General features: G+C 39.0%; 1 pseudogene; it reads left to right on the top strand.

Annotated features, from left to right (window-relative positions):
* The first annotated feature begins 301 nt into the window (after positions 1–301).
* Positions 302–1,017, top strand: LOC118721142 (annotated as a pseudogene).
* Positions 1,018–9,600: the final 8,583 nt, after the last annotated feature.

Genomic DNA, 9,600 nt, shown 5'->3' on the forward strand with positions numbered 1-9,600 from the left:
TGGAATTTATTGAAATGAATGCATTTGAATCATTACCTCTTTTACAATATATAATACTCTATAAGAATCCCCTGATAATGCTTCAAGATCCATATTTTTTAATTTGCCAGTGTTGGCCCAGCTAGCTCAGTCGGTAGAGTATGAAACTTTTTTTTTCTTTTTCTTTTTTTATTGATTATGGTATCACATAATTGTCCTCATCCCCCGAATCCCTCCCCTACATATGTCCCCCCCCCCACTTTTGTCCAAGGCCACTGGACAGGCCCATAGAGCATGAGACTTAATTTGCCAGTGGTGAAATATTGGAACAACACAAGTGACATTTACAATACTGGATAACATTCTCATGATGACTCCTGAGTCAGAAAAAGTTATATTACCTAACCATTTGGCCTGCCACCTCTGCCAATTTAAAAGACAGTCAAACTGCATTGTGATACCAAATGTCTGACCAACGTACCTTGTGATGAAGTACTCTTAATAGAAGGACCGCTCATGAAAGTATTATAAAGCCAGCAGAACACCAGCACTGAGCTGACAATTGAGCCAGAGAGGGCATCCTCAAACAAAAATAGTGACACTTCCTCATCCCTTATGAGCCTTCTGATGAGACTGCTCACTGAGCAGCAGGAAGTAAAGGTGTCCAACGCAGAGTGGGATGCAGAAAAATGGAAACATGAGAGGATGCAAGCCCCTGGGGAGCAGGAAGAGAAGGAATCAAATGAGTTGACAAAAGAGTGCCAGGATATGAGAACTATAACAAAGTCATCATACCATCACCTGTGATTGCAGTAGTAGCTTTTTTGTTTGTTTGTAGTTTTTTGTCTCAGTGTGATTTGTCACAGTAAGGAGGATACAAAAGAAAGCTCCAGGGGCTCTCTTGTAAGTGTCCAGCAGAACAAATCAGCAGAATACCAGCTGGAGAAGGGCGGTTTCTAGAAAAGGCTGTTTCTTTGCCTGAAGAATCTGTTTGCACCTCTCCTGGCCATATTTCAGAGGAAAAATGAGCTGAAGTAGCGAGATACAGTTGAGAATGAAGCTTTTCTAAAAATAAAACAGATTGAAGAAGCCACCAGAGACAAGATGGCTGCATCATAATCTCCTTGTTGTAGAGGCAGCAGAGTAAAGTGAGGGATAAAACCTCTACTGATTGGATCACATCCTCAACCTTATTTGATAGATCCTCCCTTCCCCCAACTGATGGGCGGAGTATGACATAACCTGTGTCTGTGGACGAGACATTCCAAAGACATTGAGCCAATAATCATCATGTGCAGGGTCCCACCTCTTCCCATTCCTCCCCTCAAAAGGTGTGTTCACCTTTGCATGTGTTGCTGTTCTCCCCTTTTGTGACAGCCTGGCTGGGTCCTCCTTCTCATCTAATCCTGTTTTTTCTACCCTGTTTTGTAATGAATCTTGCTCCTTAGTTCGGAATAAACTTCCTCTTTTAACTTGTAAAATACTCAAACATGTCCAAATCTGACTTAAAAAGTAGTCTAGGAAAAAATAAAGATTGATCATCTTTAGCAAACTATTTTTTTCCCCTCCCTATTCTGGGCAAGATAAGTAACAGGAAAATGAAATAATAAGACTTTTTCTTTTTCTCTCTTCCTCTCCCTTTTCTTTCTCTCTCATCCTTCCTTTCCTTTCCCTTCCTTCCTTCCTTCCTTCCTTCCTTCCTTCCTTCCTTCCTTCCTTCCTTCCTTCCTTCCTTTCTTCCCTCTTTCCCTCCTTCCCTCTTTCCTACCTATCTTCCTTCCTTCCACCTTTTATTTCATAACACACGGAGGGAAGGACATCATCAAAAAAGGGCATATAGATAGACCTAAGAAAGCACATTGACTCATATTTATTCCATAGTATTAAGAAAGAGCCGAAACCGGTTTGGCTCAATGGATAGACCATCGGCCTACGAACTGAAAGGTCCCAGGTTCGATTCTGGTCAAGAGCATGTACCTTGGTTGCGGGCACATTCCCAGTAGGGAGTGTGCAAGAGGCAGCTGACCGATGATTCTCTCTCATCAATATTTCTAACTCTGTATCCCTCTCTCTTCCTCTCTGTAAAAAATCAATAAAATATATGAAAAAAAAAAGGTGATAACTGGAGATCCCTCAAAAATTTAAGGATTGGACTTTGTAACCGAGAATTCCCAATAAATGGTGCTGGGAAAATTGGAAAGTCACATACAAAAGGACAAAGGTAGAATGCTAGTCATTACCATACACAAAAATAAAACTCAAAGTGGTTCAAAGACCTAAATATAAGATCTTAAACAATAAAATATATAGGTACTAAATGTATGGACCTTGGTCTTATAGAGAATTTTATGAATTTAACCTCAAGGGCAAGGGAAATATAAACAAAAATAAATGAACGGGACTATATCAAACTAAAAAGCTTCTGCACAACAAAATGAACTATCAACAGAACAAGAAAAGCAACCAACAAAATGGGAGAAGATATTTGCAAACAACATCTCCAAAATATAACTCAAATAACTCATGTAACTCAACACCAGATATCAAATAATCCAATTAAAAGCGGGCAGAGGACTTAAACAGATAGTTCTTCTAAGAAGACATACAGGCCGAGCTGGTTTTGCTCAGTGGATAGAGCATCAGCCTGCAAACTGAAGGGTCTTGAGTTCAGTTCTGGTCAAGGGCACATGCCTGGGTTGCGGGCTCGATCTCCAGTAGTGGGGGTGCAGGAGGCAGCCAGCTAGTGATTCCCTCTCATCATTGATGTTTCTATCTTTCTCTCCCTCTCCTTTCCTCTCTGAAATCAATAAAAATATATTTTAAAAATGAATACATACATATGGCCAACAGACATATAAAAAGATACTTGACTTCACTAGTTATAAGGAAAATACAAATTAAAACCACAATGAGATACCACTTCATACACATTAGAATGACTATTATCAACAAGACAGGAAATGACAAGTGTTGGAAGAGGATATGGAGAAAGGAAAACCTACATAGACTGTTGGAGGAAATGTAAATTTGTACAGCCACTATGGAAAACATTAAGTATGGTTTTCTTAATTCTACATATTTTTCAGTAAACTTTAGATTATAATTTTTCATGAAGCACTACTAAAAAAGGATATTTTTTTTTCTATTTGAACATTTATATCTCACTAAAAGCAGTGCACAAAAGCTTGTGGGAGACCCAGGATGTTAGATTACAGCATCTTTGGGAGCTTCCCAGGTATATTCTGAAACCCACCCCATATGCCAAGAGCAGAGAGGATCAAGGAACAAGACACACCAGTCCATATTGATAGGTAGCAGGTTAATTACCAAGGGAACTTATTTAAAAGGCTTGTCTTGGGCAGCTCCAAGATGAGTAGTTTTCTGAAACTGCCCACCAAATCTTAAAAGTTTATGTAGAGGCCCTGAGTTCAGTCACATTCCAGGAGGCCCTAGCTGGGTTCAGTCACACATGCAGTTCAGGTGGTCTCATCACCACATTTTTATCTTAAGGCTCTATCCTTGGAACAGTTCCTGGTCACAGAAAAGGCAAGGAGAACATACAATCGAAGGACAGGGAAAAGAGTAGGGAACCTCAGTTGCCCGAGTCCAGCTTATGGTTCAAACTGGTGGTCACATCTTGATAACCTTCCTTAATGCAGAACTTGAATAGTTTCAAATGATCTCCTGAAAAGTACTTTTAACATACAAAGGGGAAGATAGTAACTTTACTGTGAAGAAACTCAGAAGACACCACTTTACCCAAAGGACTAAAATTAGTATCATTTGCAAGGCAACACATTGACACTATTTATCCTTTGATAGGATTCCTTGAGAAGGAGATAACATAATTTCTGTGATGTTCTTGCCAAAAAATGCAGAACTTTCTTCCAACAAAGAGGTAAAAACCAGAGAAACTCAAACTGGGAGATATTCTACAAAATACCTACTCAATAATCTTCAGAAGTGTCAACATCATGAAAGTCATGAAAAGACTGAGGAAATATTATGGATCAGAGGAGACTGAGCAAGAGTAACAACTAAATGTAAATTGGAATCTGGTGGAATCCTGGAACAGTAAAGGGATGTTAGTGAACATAGGTATTTACAAAGTCTGCAATTTAGTTAATAGGAATGTACCAATGTTACTTTTTTAGCTTTGATAATTGTACCAGAGTTAATAAAATATGTTAACAAAAGGGGAAGCTGAGTAAGGAGAGGTTATATAGGGACAGTCTGTTAGTCTGAGTTAATAAGTTTACTTTTTATAAAGACTAAATTTAGTTTAAAATAAAATTTTAAAAATAAAGACAGTAGATTCCTGATAACATTATCTTAACATTTGGGTCCAGCTCTCCCAAAGTCTGAGAATTTTCTCCTAACATTGCATTTAGGTGTGATAATAAATCCTCCCCTTTTTTTAAAATAAAGATTTAAGCTAAATACAATTATCTATCTTATCTTTGTTTCCCTGGGCAAGTTACCTAAGTCCCAAAACATATAATTTCCTGAAAACATGCTAAATTACTGTGATCTTTTCTCCTTTCTAAAAAATCTTGTTGAGCTTTAAGTATGAATTTTCATTTGATAGTAATTATCTGACTGTTTTATTCTTGATCTTAGGCATGAATAAAACAGAGACCTTTTTGTCACTTCTAGGCATATTTCATTACCATCCAGTGCCTAGCTGTTTTTTTTTTTTTTTTTTTTTTTTTTATGTTTTCCACTACAGGCCCGGTGCACAAAATCCATGTGTGTGTGTGTGTGTGTGGGGGGGGGGGGGGGTGTTTCCCTCAGCCCAGCCTGCACCCTCTCCAATCTGGGACCCCTTGAGGGATGTCCAACTGCCCCTGTAGGCATAATCCCATTCAGAACTGCTGGCTCCCAACCACTTGCCTGCCTACCTGCCTGATTATTCCTAGCCACTTCTGCCTGCTAGCCTGGTCATCCCCTAACCACTCCACTGCCAGCCTTATTGATACCTAACTGCTCCCCTGCTGGCCCAATTGCCCCTTACTGCCTCCCATGCTGGCCTGGTCACCCCTAACAGCCCTCCCCTGATTACCTGATCACCTTTAAATGACTTCCCCTGAAGGCCTGATTGCCCCCAACTATCCCTCCCTTGAAGGCCTGGTCCCTCTCAACTGCCTTCCCCTGCTTGCCACAACTGTCCTCCCCTGCTAACCATTTTGTGGTGGCCATCTTGTGTCCACACGAGGGTGGCCATCTTTGACCACACGGGGTGGCCATTTTGTGTGTTGGAGTGATGGTCAAGTTGCATATTATCCTTATATTATATAGGATAATTGTTGAATTCTCAGTTATAAATTTTTGGCACTAAATATACATGTATTGCTGTTTTTACTTCTCATTATTTTTGCAGTACTCTTCTTAGTGGTGACACTACATTATTTATTATCAGAAATCCAACAACTATCTGTGCAAGAGAATGTATAGGCTCTCTTAACTATTTTCTTCCATCTTTCATTCATTTAAAAATAATGAATAGTATGTGCTATAAACTATTTTTCAGTTAAGAATAATTCAGATAATATCCCTGCTGGATTCTTCTTTTTAAAAATATTTTTATTGATTTCAGAGAGGAAGGAAGAGAGAGATAGAAACATCAATGATGAGAGAGAATCATTGATCAGCTGCCTCCTTCTCACCCCTCACTAGAGATTGAACATACAACCTGCGCATGTGCCCTGACCAGAATCACACCATCAACTCTCAACTACTGAGCCACCCCAGTCAGGCTTTGCTGGATTCTTATCATAATTTTTGTATTCCAACCACAGAAGGTAGAAAGAGGGTGTCCAGGATAAGTGAATTTGCATTTTTTTAAAAAATATATATTTTATTGATTTTTTACAGAGAGGAAGAGAGAGAGATAGAAAACTAGAAACATCGATAAGAGAGAGAAATTGATCAGTTGCCTCTTGTACACCCCCCAATGGGGATGTGCCTGCAACCAAGGTACATGCCCTTGACCGGAATCGAGCCTGAGACCTTTCAGTCTGCAGGCTGACGCTCTATCCACTGAGCCAAACAGGTTTTGGTGTGACTTTGCATTTTTGAAATCACTTGGAGGTTGCAACCACATCAGTGCTGCTCAGATCTATAAGCCTAAATGTAGTCATATGGCCTCACCTCTTTTGTGCACAGAAGGCAGAGAGATCAGCTGGCTCAGCAGCCTTGTACTCCCTAAAACTTGTGGTGGTTGGGATTGTTATTTTAAAGAAAATAAAGAAAGTGGGGAGATCTCTGCCACAGTGTACTTTTTAAGTGCAGAAGTCATATATTCTGACTTGTGTCTTTGAAAATTAACTTGAGAAGCTTTGTGAACAACAGAATTTAGTGGAGGCAAAAGTGGAAATATAAAAACCAGTTGGGAAGCTACTTGTAGTAGTTCAAGTGGCTACTGAGTATTGGTAAGGCGTATGCTCAATTTTTAACCACTATCTGTATTAATTCTTATTTGAATGATGAAGTCACTGCAAAGCTCAATAAAATGTAGAGTATTTATTAAAAGTATGATTGCCTTTACATAATCATGTTTTTCTCTACTTGGAGGCTAATCACATTTTATATGTACAATAATTTTAAGAATAACTATAATAACTTACTTTGGTTTTATTTTGGCCAATAAGCAAATGGTTTTGATTTGCTCTACAATATGACATTAGTTGGGGCATGAGTTAGGAAATTTTTGTAGTGCAAGTGAAAGATAATAGTGGTTTAGACTGGGGTTGTATATGTTCAGATGGAGAAAAAATGAAAAATTAAGGACACATTTACAGTACAGCTAACCTAATTGGCAGGCAGAATGTGAGAGGTGAATGAAAGAAAATCAAGAAATGCTCACTTGGTCAATTGATGAGTGTGGCTGCCATTTACTGAGCTGAAGAAGTTTGGTGAAGAAATGGGTTGCTAGGACCAGCAAGAATCAAGATTTCTGTTTGTCTGATGTTAGTTTTGAGATACTAAAAAACAAAACAAAATGAAACAAAAACAACCTCAAAGGGGATGTCTAATAGGTGATTAATTATAGATCCCTAGAGTTTAGGTGTCATGTTGAGGGAAAAATAATCTATAAATTGGGAGTTCATGCACAAAGAAACTCCTGGTAAGTTGGAACAATGAGATAAAGCAAACAAACCCAGGAGAAAAGTGGATGAAGAGTCTGACAGTGAGTAGCTTAGATTATCTGCTTCACTAAAGACCCTACTCTTACCAGCGTTCTCAGATGGAGAGGTGCTTATTCACTGCAAAATACTTATTTATTGTGACTCTACATGGTTAAAGTAGATATGGTAAGAATGGATAGTTTTCCTTCTTTGTAGATAGGGCTTCAAAGAATGAACAGTTCATAGGCTTATCACTCCTTTTGTGTAGTCTCCATTCTTTCAGCCCATGGTATCTTTCGTTGTAACTCCCTAGACATATTCACCAAGAGCAGGAAAACATTTGAAATGAGCTGATATTTTCACCAGGAAAGGCTTAATAGAACTTTGTAAACATATTGTAATGATAGGAGACTTCTCTGTACATCCTTGAACTTGAGTCTAGGTCCAAAGACTTGACAGGAATACTCGGAGCTCTGGAGCTGGCCACTCATCAGGTAATGACAACACTCGGGTTAGTCAACACCCAGGGGGAAAACTGCAAAAGATGAAGTGTTACTTTGCAGTATTTGCTACTTTGAACTTTTATTTGGTCTCCTGTAGTCTATTCTTCTGTCTCTTTCTTTTCCCACCTCTTTCCTCTCCTCTTGTATAATTTTTTTTAACAATTCATCACAAAGGAAAAATAAGAACTGGATGGTCTCCTCTCATTTTTTAACACCTTTTACTAAACGTAAATCTGTGACTGTAATCACTTCCAGAAATACTTGCATTGGGTGCCAGTAAATTGACTCTTGTTTTCAAGTATTTGTGTGTATAAGAATTTAGGAGTGGAGGAGCAATTTTTTTTTCTGCTGCCAAGACCGTGCTGTTTGCCTGTGTTCTTGATCTTTATTGCGGGGCACCAAATCTAGCTGATGAGATAATATAATACTGCCAGAGGCCAATGCGCCTTTTATTTTGAGTTCTCTATCTCTTTCCCTTGCCCCTTAAGTTCCATGTCATTTATTTAGAAGTCAAAACAGAAAAGCACATCTCATCTTCAAAAGGCTCTGCAAGAGTTGTAGGTGACTAGAAGCCCACTGCACAAATTCCTGCTCCAATAGGGTCCCTTAGCCTGGCCTGCAGGATAGGACCAAAACTGGGTCTCTGATTTTGGGAGAGGGTACAGGCCAGGCTGAGAAACCCCATTGGTGCATAATCAGGGCTGGAGAGAGAAAAAGGAGGTAGGCCAGCCAGGGAGGGACTGTGGGAGGGATCCAGGGCATATCTGGCTCATCTTGCTCAGTCCCGATTAGCCAGACCTCAGCAGCAAGCTAACCTACTGGTTGAAGCATCTGTCCCCCTGTGGTCAGTGCACATATTAGTGATTGGTTGAGGGACCTTAGCATATCATTAGCATATTACGCTTTGGTTGGTTGAACCAATAACCGGACACTTAGCATATTAGGCTTTTATTATATAGGATAGGCTTGGTTCTGATTCTCATTATTATGTTAAAAGTTATTCATCATTTCTTCAGTGCGTTTTGCTTATTAAATTCAAGTCTTTTCTCCCCATACTAAACATCTTAACTACAAGTTCTATTTCCATTCTATCTTAGTATCTCCCTTGGCAAGTGACACAGTACTATGCATGTAGTTGACATTTATTAATGTGTCTAGGAGAGAGATGCACCATAGTGTTGGAAGTATTAACTTTGGAGCCAAGGTACTTGATTTCAAATATAAGTGGTGCTCACTTCTTCCTAACAGTGTGACTAAACAAATTACTTAAATTTTCTGTGCCTCGATTTCCTCACCTTAAACTGGGAAAATAACATCACCTGCTTCATGGCATTGTTGTAAGATTTAAACAAGACAGAATACAGAAAGTGTCTGGGTCACTATCATCATCATAATCACCATTATTATTATTATTATTACCATAATCATTATAATCAAATGTTTATTGGAATAAAATGGAAGCATAGGGGCCATTTTGGAAAGAGGAGATGGATGGGTAGGTAAGGTAGAGATAACAGATGAAATATTTTAAGTGTTAACTTGAATAATTTAGTGTGTAAAGGAAACCAGCAATCCTTGGGTGAAGTAGCTTTTAGACTCAAATCATTCAGTTAGAAACCCAGGGCCATGTGGAGAAAGAGGCTATAGCTAAACATGGTAAAGAGAATAGATAACCAACCATGAAGTAACTACATGTTTGATGTGCTGAGTGCTTTTCTGTCAAAAGAAACATTTGTGTACCCATTTATTCTGTAAATATTGATTATGGTATTATTTTAGGTAGGGCTATAAAATTAAATAATGTAGTTGCATCTGTCCTCAAGGAATTTATGGCTAGCCAGATTTTAAACAACTTTAATAAAGCAGGATGAGTGTGAAGATGGAGAAGCACAGAAGGCTGTGGGAGGCATCTCATAGTCTGATTTCACTCCCTGCCCACTCCATGCTGTCAATTGATTCATTTGGGAGCCTTCAGAATCTGGCTCAAAGCC

The sequence above is a fragment of the Pipistrellus kuhlii genome, unplaced genomic scaffold (assembly GCF_014108245.1).
Source record: "Pipistrellus kuhlii isolate mPipKuh1 unplaced genomic scaffold, mPipKuh1.p scaffold_m20_p_1, whole genome shotgun sequence".
NCBI classification, from domain to species: Eukaryota; Metazoa; Chordata; class Mammalia; order Chiroptera; family Vespertilionidae; genus Pipistrellus; species Pipistrellus kuhlii.